We start from the raw sequence: 17,303 nt of genomic DNA on the forward strand, positions 1-17,303 counted from the left end.
CGACCTAGAATAGTTAACACATTTTTGTAAAATTAGAAGGACTTAATTATCTGATTTTAGAACTTAATATAAAGTAATGATAATCAAGAGAGTGTGGTATTGGTACAAAGATAGACCTATAGTTCAATGAAATAGGATAGAAATTCCAGAAATAAATTCTTACATTTACGGTTACTTGATTTTTTACAAAATGTCAAGGCAATTCAAAAGTGAAGAATAATAATTTTAACAAATGATGGTAGAACAATAACATATCCATATGCAAAAAAGAACTCAAACCATTACTTTGTAGTATATATTAAAGAACAACTCAAAATGGATCATAGACCTAAATGTATGAACTAAACCTATAAAGCTTCTAGAAAATATAGGAAAATATCTTTGGGACTTTGGTCTAGGCAAAAATTTATTAGTGTGACACAAAAAGCACAATTCATTTTAAAAATTGATAAAGTGAACTTCACTGAAATGTAAAACTTTTGCTCTTTAAAAGACACAATTAGGAAAGTTAAAAATAAGTCTGGGGGAAAATATTTGCAAACCATACAAGGACTTGTCATTAATTATCTACTGCTGTGTAGCAATTGGCCCAAAAGTTAGTAGTTTAAAACAACAAATATTTATTATCTCACACAATTTTTGACTCTGAAGAATCTGAGTGCAGCTGTCAGTCAGAGCTGCAGTCATGTCAAGACTCGATTAGGACTAGAGAATTTGCTTCCAAGCTCACTCCCATGGCTGTTATCAAGCCTCAGTTCCTTGCTGTTTGTTACCCAGTGTATTAGTCTGATAGGGCTGCTATAACAAAATAGCACAAATTGAGCGGCTTAAATAACACAAACTTATTTTCCAAAAGTTCTGGAGGCTAGAAGTCCAAGATCACAGCGTCAGCAGGTTTTGTTCCTTCTGAGGCCTCTTTGGGTTGTAGATGACCTTCTTGCTGTGTCTTCGCATGGCTTTTCTCTGTGTGCACACATCCCTGATGTCTCCTTTTGTGTCTAAACTTCCTCTTCTTAAAAGAATTGGACTAGGGCCCACCTGAACGGCCTCATTTTAATTTAATCACCTCTTTAAAGGCCCTATCTCCAAACAGCCGCATTTTGAGGTCCTAGGGGTTAGGGCTTCAACATTTGAATTTGGGAAGAACATAATTCAGCCCAGAACGGTCAGAGACTTCAGTTCCCCAACACATGGGCCTCCCTGTAGGGCTACTCACAACATGGCAGCTTATCTCCCCCAGAGTGAGTGATCTAGGAAACAGAGTAAGAGAGCAATTGCCTGAGACAGAAACCACAGCCTTTTTTCAAACCTAACCTCAGGAGCAACATATTACTTCTGCTGCACACAACTGGTAATACAGACTCATCCTGGGACAATTTGGAAAGGTTCTACACATCTGTATGAATGACAGAGCTGGAGATTATTGGGGAACACCTTGGTAACTATATAACAAAGACTTTTATCCATAATATATGAAGAACTACTATAATTTGATAATAAAAAGACAAATAACAAAAATAGGCAAAAGATTGTCTTCATTTTGTCAGTGGTTTCCTTTGCTGTGCAAAAGCTTTTAATTTTAACTAGGTCTCATTTTTTTATTTTAGCTTTTACTTCCTTTACTTTAGGAGACAGATCAAAAAAATATTGCTGCAATTTATGTCAAGAGTGTTCTGCCTATGTTTTTCTCTAGGAGTTTCATAGTATCTGGCCTTATGTTTAGGTCTTTAATCCATTTTGAGTTTATTTTTGTGCATGGTGTTAGAGAATGTTCTGATTTCTTTCTTTTACCTGTAGCTGTCCAGTTTCCCCAGTACCATTTATTGAAGAGACTGTCTTTTCTCCATTGTATAGTCTTGCTTCCTTTGTTGTAGATTAATTGACCATAAGTGCATGGGTTTATTTCTGGGTTCTCTATCCTGTTCCATTGATCTATGTGTCTGTTTTCATGCCAGTACCATAGTAGTTTGATTACTGTAAGTTCACAGGATAGTCTGAAGTCAGGAAGCATGATTCCTCAAGCTCTGTTCTTCTTTCTCAAGATATGACTGACAAAGAATTAATCTCCAAAATATACAAGCAGCTCATACAGCTCAATATAAAAAAAAAAAACAATCAAAAAATGGGTAGAAGACCTAAATAGACATTTCTCCAAAGAGACATACAGATGGCTAATAGGCACATGAAAAGATGCTCAATACCACTAATTATTACAGAAATGAAAATCAAAACTATAATAACGTATCACCTCACACCAGTCAGAATGGCCATCAAAGATGCAAATGTGTGTTCACATGTCCAATCATGAACTAATTTACATAAGTTAGTTCAAGTGTCTGGCGTACACCATCATGTGTGTGCATCCTCTAAAACTGGTTGTGCTTTTGTGTACTTTACTGTACAGTACTGTATAGGGTACAGTAGTACAGTATCTTTATTTCAAGCCCAGGATGTCCAGAAGCAAGCATAAAAGCAGCAGTGATGTAGCTGGTACTGCTAAGAAGCACCAGGAATTGGAGGTCCAGAAAAATGACGAAGAGAGACAAGAGGAAGAAGAAGTAACTGAAGAACTGAAGGCATTCACGATGCAGGAAGTGGCAACAGGATCTTCTTTATCTGAGGAGGCACTATTAGTTTTTGAGGCACAGGACCCAAATGTAGAACGTACACGAAGGTTGCAGCAGCCATCCAGAACGTACACGAAGGTTGCAGCAGCCGTCCAGAATACAATCCGGTGCTACTGTGTCATCTATGACAAGAAAATAAGAGCTACTACCCAGACATCACTGGATCGTTTTTTCAAGAGGGTAGATAGAATTGAATCTGGCAAGGAACCAGAACCTGTGCCTGTGAGTGAAAATGCAGCTTTCCCTCCTTCTCCTATTGCTGATGATCCTTCAGCTCTACCACCTCCCACCTCCTCTACCTTCTCTAGTCAGTAACTCTTCTTGCCTTCACTTGATGAAGTGAAGTATACCAGCTGTTGTACTGTACTACTGTACTTTTCAAGGTACTGTACTGTAAGGTTAAAAATGTTTATTTTGGGTTTTTTTAATGTATTATTTGTGTGAAAACTATTATAAACCTATTACAGTACAATACTATAGAGGTGATTGTATTGGTTCGGTACCTAGGCTAACTTTGTTGGACTTCCGAACAAACAGGACTTACGTAGGTGCTCTTGGAATGGAACTCGCTCACATGTAGGGGACTTACTGTATTTACAATAGCCAAGACATAGAAGCAACCTGAATGTCCATCAACAGAGGAATGCATAAGGAAGATGTGGTACATATATACAATGGAATATTACTCAGCCATAAAAAAGAATGAAATAATGCCATTTGCAATAACATGGGTGGACCTAGAAATTATCGTATTAAGTGACGTAAGTCACACAGAGAAAGACAAATATCATATGATATCACTAATGTGTGGAATCTAAAAAAAGATATAAATTAACTTATTTACAGAACAGAAACAGACTCACAGACATAGAAAACAAACTTATGGTTACCAAAGGGGATAGCAGGTAAGGGAAGATACAAATTAGGAGTTTGGAATTAATATATACACAGTACTACACATAAAATAAATAAGAAATACTACTCTATAGCACAGGAAACTACACTATCTTGTAATAACCTATAATGAAAAAGAAGCTGAAAAACAGTATATGAATTTTATGTATAACTGAATCACTTTGCTGTACACCTGAAACTAACACAACGTTGTAAATTAACTATACTTCAATAAAATAAAATTAAAAGAAAGAGAAACAAACATAAAAATGGGCAAAAGAACTGAAAAGACATTTTTCCAAAGAGAAAATGCAGATGGCCAACAAACACATGAAAAGATGCTCAACATCACTAATCATCAGGGAAATACAAATCAAAACCACAGTGAGGGCTTCCCTGGTGGCACAGTGGTTGAGAGTCTGCCTGCTAATGCAGGGGACACGGGTTCGAGCCCTGGTCTGGGAGGATCCCACATGCCGCGGAGCAACTAAGCCCGTGAGCCACAACTACCGAGCCTGCGCGTCTGGAGCCTGTGTTCCGCAACAAGAGAGGCCGCGATAGTGAGAGGCCCGCGCACCGCAGTGAAGAGTGGCCCCCGCTTGCCACAACTAGAGAAAGCCCTCGCACAGAAACGAAGACCCTACACAGCCCAAAATAAATAAATAAATAAATAAATAAAAACCCACAGTGAGATGTATCATCTCATACCTGTCAGAATGGATATCATCAAAAAGAACAGAAATAGATAAATGGCGAGACAAGATGGCTGAGCAGAAGGACTTGAGTTCACCTCCTCTCATGAAAACACCAAAATCACAAATAACTGCTGAACAACCATCGACAAAAAAGACAGGAACCTACCAAAAAAGATATTCTACATCCAAAGACAGAGAAGAAGCCACAACAAGATGGTAGGAGGGGCACATTCATGATACAATCAAATCCCAAACTTGCCAGGTAGGCGACCCCAACACTGGAAAATAATTATATTGCAGAGGTTCTCCCACAGGAGTGGGAGTTCTGAGCTCCACATCAGGCTCCCCTGTCTGGGGGTCAGGCATCAGGAGGAGAAGCCCCCAGAGCATTTGGCTTTAAAAGCCAGCGGGACTTGATCACAGGAACTCCACAGGACTACGGGAAACAGAAACTCCACCCTTAGAAGGCACGCATCAAGGTCTCATGTGCATCAGGACGCAGCAAAAAAGCAGTAACTTCATAGGAGCTTAGGCCAGACCTACCTGCTGGTATTGGAGGGTCTCCTGGAGAGGCAGGGGGGCAGCTGTGGTTCACTGTGGGCACAGGGACACTGGTGGCGAAGGTACCAGGGATTATTCATAAGTGTGTGCTCTCCTGGAGGCTGCCATTTTGACACCAAGACCTGGCCCCACACAATAGCCTGTAGGCTCCAGTGCTGGGATGCCTCAGGCCAAACCACCAACAGGGCAGGAACACAGTCCCACCCATCAGCAGACAGGTTGCCTAAAGTCTTCCTGAGCCTAGAGCCTACAGCTGGGATAAAACCCAGCTCCACCCACCAGTGGGCAGGTACCAGTCCTTCCTACCAGTAAGCTTGCTCAAGCCTCTAGACCAGCCTCACCCATGACGGGGCAGACACCAGAAGCAAGAGGAAGCAGAATCCTGCAGCCTGCAGAATGGAGGCTACAAACACAGAAAGTTAGACAAAATGAGACGTCAGAGGAATATGCTCCAGGTGAAGGAACAAGATAAAACCCCAGAAAAACAACTAAGTGAAGGGGAGATAGGCAATCTACCAGAAAAAGAATTCACAGTAATGACAGTAAAGATGATCCAAATCTCTGAAAAAGAATGGAGGCATAGACCAAAATATAAGAAATGTTTACCAAAGACCTAGAAGATTTAAAGAATAAACAAACAGAGTTGAACAGTACAATAACTAAAATAAAAAATACACTAGAAGGAATCAATAGCAAAATATCTGAGGCAGAAGAATTTATAAATGACCTGGAAGACGGAATGGTGGAAATCACTGCTGCAGAAGAGAATAAAGAAAAAAGAATGAAAAGAAATGAGGACAGTTTAAGAGACCTCTGGGACAACATTACATGCACCAACATTCGCATTATAGGGTCTCAGAAAGGGAAGAGAGAGAGGAACAGCCTGAGAAAATATGTGAAGAGATAATAGCTGAAAAATTCCCTAACATGGGAAAGGAAACAGTCACCCAAGTCCAGGAAGCACAGGAAGTCCCATACAGGATAAACCCGAGGAGAAAGACACCGAGACATATATTAATCAAATAGACAAGAATTGAAAACAGAGAAAATATTAAAAGCAACAAGGGAAAAGCAACAAATAACATACAAGGGAGTCCCCATAACGTTATCAGCTGATTTTTCAGCAGAAACTCTGCAGGCCAGAAGGGAGTGGCATGATATATTTAAAGTGAAAAAAGGGAAAAACTTACAACTAAGAATACTCTACCCAGCAAGGCTCTCATTCAGATTCGAAAGAGAAATCAAAAGCTTTACAGACAAGCAAAAGCTAAGAGAATTCAGCACCACCAAACCATCTTTACAACAAATGCTAAAGGAACTTCTCTAGGCAGAAAAGAAAAGGCCACAACTAGAAACAAGAAAATCACAAATGGGAAAGCTCACTAATAAAGGCAAACATACAGTAAAGGTAGGAAATCATCCACAAACAAGTATGATATCAAAACGAGCAATCGTGAGAAGAGGAAAGTACAAATGCAGGATACTAGGGATACATTTGGAAATTAAGAGACCAGCAACTTTAAAACAGTCTTGTATATATATGGACTGCTATATCAAAACCTCACAGTAACCACAAACCAAAAATCTACAATAGATATACACACAAAAAAGAAATAGGAATCCAAACACAACACTAAACAGCATCACCAAAGAAGAAGAGAAGAGAACAAAAGAGGAAGGGAAGAAGAAGATCTACAGAAACAAATCCAAAACAATTAACAAAATGGCAATAAGAACATACATATTGGTAATTACCTGAAATATAAATGGAATAAACACTCCAACCAAAAGACACACTGGCTAAATGGATACAAAAACAAAGACCCATATATACGCTATCTACAAGAGACCCACTTCAGATCGAGGGACACACACAAACTCAAAGTGAGGGGATGAAAAAAGGTATTCGATGCAAATGGAAATCAAAAGAAAGCTGGGGTAGCAATACTCATATCAGACAAAATAACTCTAAAATAAAGACTGTTATAAGAAACAAAGATAACACTACATAATGATCAAGGGATCGATTCAAGAAGAAAATGTAATAATTGTAAATATATATGCACCCAACATAGGAACACCTCAATATATAAGGCAAATGCTAACAGCCATAAAAGGAGAAATCGACAGTAACAAAATAATAGTGGGGGACTTCAACACCTCACTTATATCAATGGTCAAATGATCCAAAGAATCAATAAGGAAACACAGGCCTTAAGTGACACATTAGACGAGATGGACTAAATTATTATTTATATAGCATTCCATGCAAAAGCAGCAGAGCACACACTCTTTTCAAGTGCAGATGAAACGTTCTCCAGGATAGATCACATGCTTGGTCGTAAAGCAAGTTTCAGTAAATGTAAGAAAACTGAAATCTTATCAAGCATCTTTTCCGACCACAATGCTATGAGATTAGAAATCAACTACAAAGAAAAGACCATAAAAAACAAACACGTGGAGGCTAAACAATATGCTGCTAAAGAACCAATGGAACACTGAAGATATCAAAGCGGAAATCAAAAAGTATCTAGAGACAAATGAAAATGAAAATACAACGATCCAAAACCTATGGGACGCAGCAAAAGCAGTTCTAAAAGGGATATTTATAGCAATACAGTCTTACCTCAGGAAACAAGAAAAATCTCAAGTAAACAACCTAACCTTACACTTAAAGGAACTAGAGAAAAAAAGAACAAAAATTCCAAAGTTAGTAGAAGGAAAGAAATCATAACGATCAGAGCAGAAATAAACGAAATAGAGATGAAGAAAACAACAGAAAAGATCAATGAAACTAAAAGCTGGTTCTCCAAAAAGATAAAAAAAAAAATTCTTAAACCTTTAGCTAGACTCACCAAGGAAAAAAAGGGAGAGGTCTCAAATCAATAAACTTAGAAATGAAAAAAGAGAAGTTACAGCAGGCACCACAGAAATACAGAGGATTATAAGAGACTACTACAAGCAACTATATGCCAATAAAATGGACAACCTAGAAGAAAAGGACAAATTTTTAGAAAGGTAGAATCTCCCAAGACTGAAACAGGAAAAAATAGAAAATATGAAGATACCAATCACAAATACTGAAATTGAAACTATGATTTGAAAACTTCCAACAAACAAAAGTCCAGGACCAGATGGCTTCACAGGCGAATTCTATCAAACTTTTAGAGAAGAATTAACATACCCTTCTAAAAATATTCCCAAAAATTGCAGAGGAAGGAACACTCCAAATTCATTCTATGAGGCCACCATCACCCTGATATCAACACCAAAGATACCAAACACACAAAATTACAGGCTAATATCACTGATGAACACAACACAAAAATCCTCAACAAAATACTAGAAAACTGAATCCAACAATACGTTAAAACAATCATACACCATGATCAAGTGGCATTTATCCCAGGCATTCAAGGATTTTTCAACAACTGCACATTAAACAGTATGACACACCACATCAACAAACTAAAGAATAAAAAACATATGATCATCTCAATAGATGCAGAAAAAGCTTTTGACAAAATTCAATACCCATTTATGATAAAAACTCTCCAGAAAGTGGGCACAGAGGGAACATACCAACAACATAATAAAGGCCATATATGACAAACCTACAGCTAACATAATGGTGAAAAAATGAAAGCATTTCCTCTCAGATCAGGAGCAAGACAAGGATGCCAGTCTTGCCACTTTTATTCAACCTGGTTTTGGAAGTCCTAACCATGGCAGTCAGAGAAGAAAAAGAAACAAAGGGAATCCAAATTGGAAAACAAGTAAAACAGTCACTGTTTGTAGATGACATGATACTACACATAGAAAATCCTAAAGATGCCACCAGAAAACTACTGGAGCTCATCAATGAATTTGGTAAAGCTGCAGGATACAAAATTAATACACAGAAATCTGTTACATTTCTATAACTAACAACAAAAGATCAGAAAGAGAAATTAAGGAAACAATCCCTTATACCATCACATCAAAAAGAATAAAGTACCTAGGAATAAACCTACCTAAGGAAGCAAAAGACCTGTACTCAGATACTGATGAAAGAAATCGAAGATTACACAAACAGATGGAAAGGTATACCATGATCCTGGATTGGAATAATTCATATTGTCAAAATGACTATACTACCCAAGGCAATCTACAGATTCAATGCAATCCCTATCAGATTACCAATGGCATTTTATGCAGATCTAAAGAAAATATCTTAAAATTTGTATGGAAACACAAAAGAGCCCAAATAGCCAAAGCAATCTTGAGAGAGAAAAATGGAGCTGGAGGAATCAGGTTCCCTGACTTCAGACTATACTATAAAGCTACAGTATTCAAGACAGTATGGTACTGGCACAAAAACAGACTTATAGATCAAAGGAACAGAATACAAAGCCCAGAAATAAACTCATGTACCTATGGTCAATTAATCTACAACAAAGGAGGCAAGACTATACAATGGAGAAAAGACAGTCTCTTCAATAAGTGGTACTGGGAAAACTGGACAGCTACATGTAAAAGAAAGAAATTAGAACATTCTCTAACACCATACACAAAAATAAACTCAAAATGGATTAAAGACCTAAATGTAAGGCCAGATACTATAAATCTCTTAGAGGAAAACATAGGCAGAACACTCTTTGACATAAATTGCAGCAATATCTTTTTGGATTTACCTCCTAGAGTAATGAAAATAAAAACAAAAATAAACCAATGGGACCTAATTAAACTTAAAAGCTTTTGCATAGCAATGGAAATTATAAACAGAACAAAAAGACAACCCATGGAATGGGAGAAAATACAAATGAAGCAACTGACAAGAGATTAATCTCCAAAATATACAAATAGCTCATGCAGCCCAATATCAAAAAAACAAAAAAAACCCAATCAAAAAATGGGTGAAAGATCTAAATAGATATTTGCCCAAAGAAGACATACAGATGGCCAGAAAGCACATGAAAAGATGCTCAACATCACTACTTATTAGAGAAATGCAAATCAAAACTACAATGAGGTATCACCTCACACCAGTCAGAATGGTCATCATCAAAAAGTCTACAAGCAATAAAAGCTGGACAGGGTGTGGAGAAAAGGGAACCCTTCTACACTGTTGGTGGAAATGTAAATTGGTAGAGCCACTATGGAGAACAGTATGGAGGTTCCTTCAAAAACTAAAAACACAGTTGCCATACGATCCAGCAATCCCACTTCTGGGCATACATCTGGAGAAAATCATGCTTTGAAAAAATATATGCACCCCAATATTCATTGCAGCACTATTTATAATAGCCAAGACATGGAAGCAACCTAAGTGTCCATTGACAGAGGAATGCATAAAGAAGATGTGGTACATATATACAATGGACTATTACTCAGACATAAAAAAGAATGAAATAATGCCATTTGCAGCAATATGGATGGACTTAGAGATTATTATAGTTATGCAAGTCAGACAGAGAAAGACAAATATCATATAATAGCACTTATATGTAGAATCTTAAAAAAAAAAGATACAAAATAACTTAATTACACAACAGAAGCAGACTCACAGACATAGAAAACAAACACGTTTACCAAAGGGGAAAGGTGGGGGGAGGGATAAATTAAGAGTTTGGGATTAACATATACACACTACTATATATGAAATACATGCTCAACAAGGACCTGCTGTATAGCACAGGGAACTCTACTCAATATTCTTTAATAATATATATGGGAAAAGAATCTGAAAAAGAGAATTATACATATATGTATAACTGAATCATTTTGCTGTACACCTAAAACTGACACAACATTGTAAATCAACTCTACTCCAATATAAAATAAAAATGTTAAAAAAATATCAAAAACAATATGTGAAACAAGCTTTATCTTGATTCAAACTATTCCAGAAGATAAATCTAAGAAAAAAGTTATAAAACCTATTTTTAAACAACAGCATCAAGAAAAATAAGTATATGCAATCCCTAGTTGACTACTCAGAAGGGTAATATTCATTTAGATGTATCTAAAAATAAACAGTTTTACTATACTATGATCACACTTAATCCATGCATACCCTCCGGATAAGCCAAAAGAATTAGTCTCACTTTGTCCATTTCAGTAGAGACAACTACTTTGAACTCTAGCAACCCATAGCATTCTAAGGACCTCCAAGAATTCCACAACGTTTTTTACCTTCTCCTGGCTCAAAACTTTATGCATAAATGGTTATGTAAAAAATCCAGAATCAGAGAGACAGAAAAAAAGAGAGAGAGAGAGAGAGGGACACATTGAGAATGAGAAAAGAAAAACCATAACTCTAAGGCTCTAAAAAGCCTTGAATTTTAGGCGTAAGTTTCACATATTTTTTGGAAAAAGTCTCCCAATTCTGAATTCATTCAATTAAAACTAAGCAATTCAAAAACAACAAAAAACAAACAAACTTATGTACACTGTTGGTGGGAATATGAATTCACACAGTCACTGTGGAAAACAGTATGGAGGTTTCTCAAAAAACTAAAAATAGAAGTACTATATGACCCAGCAATTCCACTCCTGGGTATATATCTGCAGAAAACAAAAACACTAATTTGAAAGGACACATGCATCCCAATGTTCATAGCAGCATTATTTACAATTGCCAAGATATGGAAGCAACCTAAGGGTCCATCAACAGATGAACAGGTAAAGAGGAGGCAGTATGTCTTTACAATGGAATACTACTCAGCCATAAAAAAGAACGAAATTTTGCCATTTGCAGGAACATGGATGAACTTGGAGGGCATTATGCTAAGTGAAATAAGACAGATAATGCATGATATCACTTATATGTGGAATCTATAAAATACAACAAACTAGTGAATATAACTGTTACTCAATCCAAGTCCATGTGCCCAACACACAGTGAAGCCAAACAATATCAAAATGTTGGAGTCTGGAGCAGAGAAAGCAAGGCCATGCAAGGAGACGGATGGCTCAGGCCTTAAAAACCCCAAACTCCCCGAAAGCTTCTAGCAAAGCCTTTTATAGGAAAGGTGAGGGAGGGGCGTGGTTAGTTGTTGCAAACTTCTTGGTGTCAGATCCTTCGTTTTTGAGGTCAGGTCATAGGTCATGATGTTCCTGTAAACCTCCACTGAAACAAAGGTTATTCTCTGTTCTGACGAGAAAGGGCAAGGACCCAAGGTTCAACTTTTGACCTCCGAGGTCCAAGCCCTGTCTAAAAGGAAGGGGTCCCTTCGCGGTCTGGTTACCCTGCCCAGGAGCCTTCGTCCAGTACCCAGTCTGGGTCCTCCCACCAGTGCCCAGATGCAGCTGGGGAGGCAGATCTCAGTTGGTGGCGCCCTCAGGGCCAAGTCCCAGACCCTGCCCAGCCATCACCAGTGAGGGAGCAAAGTGCCCAGGACTCAACTGGCCCTCAGGCTCCTCAGGCCACCCAAACGGGTGCCGGATTTCCCGGACTGCGACCCATGGTCACGCCTGCCACCGTTAGGTCGCAGAGGTGGGGATGGGGGAGAGGGTCGCTGCTGCTTCAAGGCCTGGGTCCGGCCAGTGGGTGGCTGTGGTGAGGGCTCTGGAGCCCTGCAGGACACAGCACTCAGCCTGTCCCCGGCTCCCCAGCTCACCCGCCGGCCCAAGGCCAGGGAGCCTGGAGGGCCCCGAGGAGAAGGCCGAGATCCGCCTCTCACGGCACTCTCTGCCCCGAGGAACACTGCATGAAGACTGTTGGCAGAGTGGGACCTCTAACCCGCCAAGCGCTAACGGTCGTGGGCTAATAGCTGTGCGCTCGCCCCGCCGCTGTTACATAACACAAAAGAAGACTCACAGATATAGAGAACAAGCTACTGGTAGCCACTTGGGTTGGCGGGGGCAGGAGGGGCAATATAAGAGTTGGGGAGTGCGAGGTACAAACAGGCTCAAGGATGTATTGTACCAACACAGGGAATACAGCCAATGCTGTGTAATAACTAAATGGAAAATAACCTTGTAAAATTGTATTACATTTTTAAAATTTTTTAAACTTAAAAAGTAAAAGATAACATAAGAAAAAATAGGCAAAAGATTTGAATAAACATTTCACTAATAAACATTTCACATACAAATGACCAGTAAGCACATGAAAAGATACTCAACATCATTACTAGTTATTAAGAAAATGCAAATTAAATTCACAATGAGATACCACTATATACCCATAATCAAAAAGACTGACCATACCAAATTCGGGCAAGAAATGCAGAGAAACTGGAACCCTAATACTTTGCCAGTGGGAATGTAAAATGGAATAGCTATTTTGGGAAACAGTTTGACTATTCCTTAAAAAATTAAACATAAACTTTCTACATGGCCCAGAAATTCCACTCCCAAGTACCTATCTACTCAAGGGAAATGAATATATATGTATACACAAAGACTTATATGTGAATGTGGAAGCAGAATTATTCATAATACCAAACCTGGAAGCAACCCAAATGTCCATCAGCTAGTAAAGGAATGAACAAAATGTGATATATCTATACAATGGAATATTATGCAGAAATAAAAAGGGAACAAACTACCAATACATGCTACAACATGGGTAAGCTTCAAAAACTTTATGCTAAATGAAAGAAGCCAAACTCAAAAGACCACATATTGTATGATTTCATGTGACACTTCCAAGAAAGGCAAATCTATATAGAAAGAAAACAGATCAATGGTTGCCTGGGAACAGAGATTGACTGCAAATGGAAACAATGGAATTTGGGGTGAAGATGGAAATGTTCTAAAACTGGACAGTTGTGATGGTTGCACAACTCCATAAATTTAAAGTTAGGTAGGTTTATAATAGGTGTATCTTTTTAATAGGTGTATTTTTATGTGAATTATACCTCAAGGAAGCTGTTACAAATAACACACAATAAAACAACACTATGTATTTCACAAAGACGTGTTTACATAAGGAACCATATCAAATGCATGAGAGTGAGGGGGAGGGTAATGAGAGTGGAGATGGACAAATGACGAAAACATTAAAGAAAGGATTGTTGCACATGGTGAGAATGTGCCGAGAACTGGGTAATGTGATTATCTCAGCTTTGTCCTCCACAGTCTGAAAGAGAAAACAAGCTGTTACCAGTGAAGCTTTCAAAATTACTAGTAGAATGAGGAAAATAATACTTATAATTACAAACTGCTTTACTGTTTAAAAGCTCACATACATTTTCTCATTTAATTTCTCAAAACAGCTCTGTTAAATAGGTATAACTATCTCCATTTTACAGATGAAGAAACCAAATTAGATGTGGCGTGGTCACACAACTAGTGGCTACTAATAGCTAGTAGCACGTAGCTTGGAGACTTAAACCCAGTACTTTTCCCACTGTCATCAGAGAACACTGCCCAGATCAAACTGGTCTTCCTTGACAACTCCACAATCATGTTTACACTAAGAGATCCTACCCCCTTTACTTTGCTTATCCAATCAGACTCTTCCCCAGACATTTGGAATTAGACAATAGTGAGTCTCCATGACTACACGCACTGAGGATATATAAACCCGGGGGTTGTGGAGTGGCTGTATTTCTTAACAAGGTACATGGAAAAGAGAGACAACTGGCCTTAAAGAAAGAAGAACGAAGCTGATTCAGTGACAAAAGGCCCTGTGGCCACCGAGGCAAGCACACATTCACACTGTGGTAGCCATGGAGAGGTGCCACCGAGATCCCCCTTCAAAGAGCTTGATACGCAGCCACAAGAAGTGCAGTCATCAGCCTCCAGCTGTCAGCTCCACCTGCAGAGAAGCCTACTGCCCAAGATCACGCCCTTTCTGGGGCAGCCTGCATCAGGTGACTGAGTGGGGTCAGATATAAAGCATGGAGCAGTTCCGCCTGATGCAGGACACTCGAAAGAAAACGCTTTCTCCAGAGCTACCCGGCAAGTTGGCCAAGGATTTGTCAGACCTGCATCACATCTTAAATTCTCTCTTTGACCTATCCTGCTTCCTCCTCCTTCCTTTCACAGGCATTGAACCCTAATAACTCCTATCAGCATCTGTTTCTCAGTAACCCAACATGCAACCCATCACAACACATGCCCACAAGATAAAATTCAGGCTTCCAGGCTTTCTGGTTCCTGCCTCTTGTGTGGGCCCAGCTGCACTTCCACTTTCCAGCCTTTATTTTAACCAGGCTCAGGTGCGAACAAAGGCTTTGACCAGATCATTAATTTTCTGTTAGAGTACTGCCATTAGTAGCCACGTAATCTTGAGCAAATCATTTTATTTCTCTGGGTCTTCACTTTCTTACCTGTCCATTAAGTGATCAGGAAAGGACCTCCTAATCTTTACCCTACAGTCAACCAGACAGCTGATTACACACTGCCTGCTGAGCCACCAAAATGGTTTTAACCGTCCATAATATACACTCTCACATGGTATTTCAGTTTAGCTTAGATGCTTTCCTAGAAAGTATCCCCAGCTTTCTAGCTGTTAAATTGAACTTAACTATGATTTCGGCAAAGGGCCAGCTCCCAAAGTGAGTAGGAGAGCTGCACCATGGATGCCTGGTGCAGGGCTGGGAGACAGAGATGATAGAGGATGGCATGAAAGTTTAATCCTATACTGCAGGAGCTGGGCTTGTCCCTCTACTCCACTGAGGTAGAAAAGGGAGGGAAAGGGGTTTGAGGAACTGGATAGGAATTCAACGATAGCCCCCCAAATAACTCCATCCCCCCATCCCTGCCATGTCTGTCCCTGCAGGCAATACCCTTGCTCTATACTCCAAAAACCCAAAGTTCTCTCCGGCAGGACCACTCAAGTTCCCCTTTTCCTTCAAAGCTGCCATTTAACAACATCACCACAACCTCTGATACCTCCATCAAAACTACAGTCGTAAAGTGTTGATTGTTTAACTTAGTTAAGTGACTAGCTGTGATACTCTCAAGAATCCTTACTGGTTTAACGATATTCCCTCCAGTGAGTGTGAAAAAAACACACAGATTACAAGAACAAATGTAGGAAAATGACAAATATCCAAAATACCCCAAAGCGTTTTTGCTTCTGGTGTCTGATTTGTAGTTTCACAACTTTCTCTGTGATTTTAAATAGACATCCGTTATTCTCATGGGAATAAACACTTCCTCTTGTTCTCATGCCCCAAATGTTGTCTTTAGCAAAGCCACATGGATTCTTTCTGTCATTTAGCCCCTATTCCTAGTATAAACATGTAATCTGGCCTGCAAATCTGAGACAGGTGGAACCTGGGACCCTTTGCTGCAGTGCTTGCACCTGGACAAAGAGTAACAGAATACAAAGAAACTATAAGGGACTAAAAATAACTGTGTGCAGGTGCAGGTGGGGCAAATTAAAAACAACAAGATACAAAAAGACCAAAAACCCAACTGCCACTTCTCAGGAGTCTGCAGCAAAAGCAGGGTACTGCACTTGCACCCTGCACACAGCACCACCAAGGAGATAGGCAGACCACCTAAGCCACCCCTCAGGTGGACCCCTGACCCACCCCTATCCTCACCGCATGTAAAGGAACCAGCTCCCTCCTGCCCCACCCCCACCCCAAGGGCCAACAAAGGCACCTGTTATTTGTTTTCGCTCCCTTGTGCTGCAGCACTAGTCCCAATAAACTCTTGCCTGATTTTCTTATCTGGCCTCTATCAATTTCTATTGATTAAGGAATCCAAGAATCCTGGTCGGTAACAGGGTTACCAGTCAGGCTCTTTTTGACTCCATGGGTAGCTGGCACCTCTAAGTATACTGACAAAACACTGTCCATATGACTCCTTTGCAAGCCTCTTCCTCATAACCCATAAAAAAATTTTACGAAACTTTCCCAACTTACTTCAATGCTCCTTCCAGCGCTACAGTATCAGTGGAGCCCCAACTAAGGTTTCAAAATTTCCTCATTCTGCTCACCCATCAAAATTCCCATTCCCTGATGAACATGTGAATGAGTGATAACAGTTAAATGCCCTGCAAACCATAACAGGATTTGAGGGATTGGCACAAAGCAGCCCACAGCTAAAAATCCATTTCTTTGAAGTCTCCTTATGCAGAGAGAAAAATAGGAATCTCACAGACATTATGTAAAGATTAGGTGAAAATGCCTAATGCTCAATATGTAATATTAATTTTCAAAAGTAACTGAAACGGATGCCAGGCTAGTTTTTGTTTTCTGTGTTTTGGGTTTTTTTTAAGATGTTCTAGTCCTGGGGGTTGAATTTTTGGCCCAGTCTTTAAATATGTGATATATATATATATATATATATATATATACACATATATACATATATAATCCTTGACTGTTGTATCTCTGCTTTTATTTGGTTCTTTAATATCTCTCTCTCTCTCTCTCTCTCTCTCTCTCTCTCTCTCTCTCTCTCTCTATATATATATATATATTCTCTCTCTTAGAGAGAATCCTGTAAGATGCTGTAAATGGGGAACTGGCTGATGCCGGCTGTTACGGACAAAGAAGTGAAAGAATTAAAGTTAATGCCCTCTTTCCTACCTGAAACCTATCAGGATTCCCAGTAATAATAGCGACCATATGTTGAG

The 17,303-nt window shown here is 39.3% G+C and overlaps 1 long non-coding RNA gene across 1 annotated transcript in view; it reads right to left on the reverse strand.

Moving 5' to 3' along the window:
* Positions 1 to 17,303, reverse strand: part of LOC309819534 — a 52,054-nt gene that overhangs the window by 34,518 nt on the left and 233 nt on the right. The window lies entirely within an intron of this gene.

The sequence above is a fragment of the Grampus griseus genome, assembly GCF_964374135.1.
Source record: "Grampus griseus genome assembly, chromosome: 1".
In the NCBI taxonomy this organism is placed as follows: domain Eukaryota; kingdom Metazoa; phylum Chordata; class Mammalia; order Artiodactyla; family Delphinidae; genus Grampus; species Grampus griseus.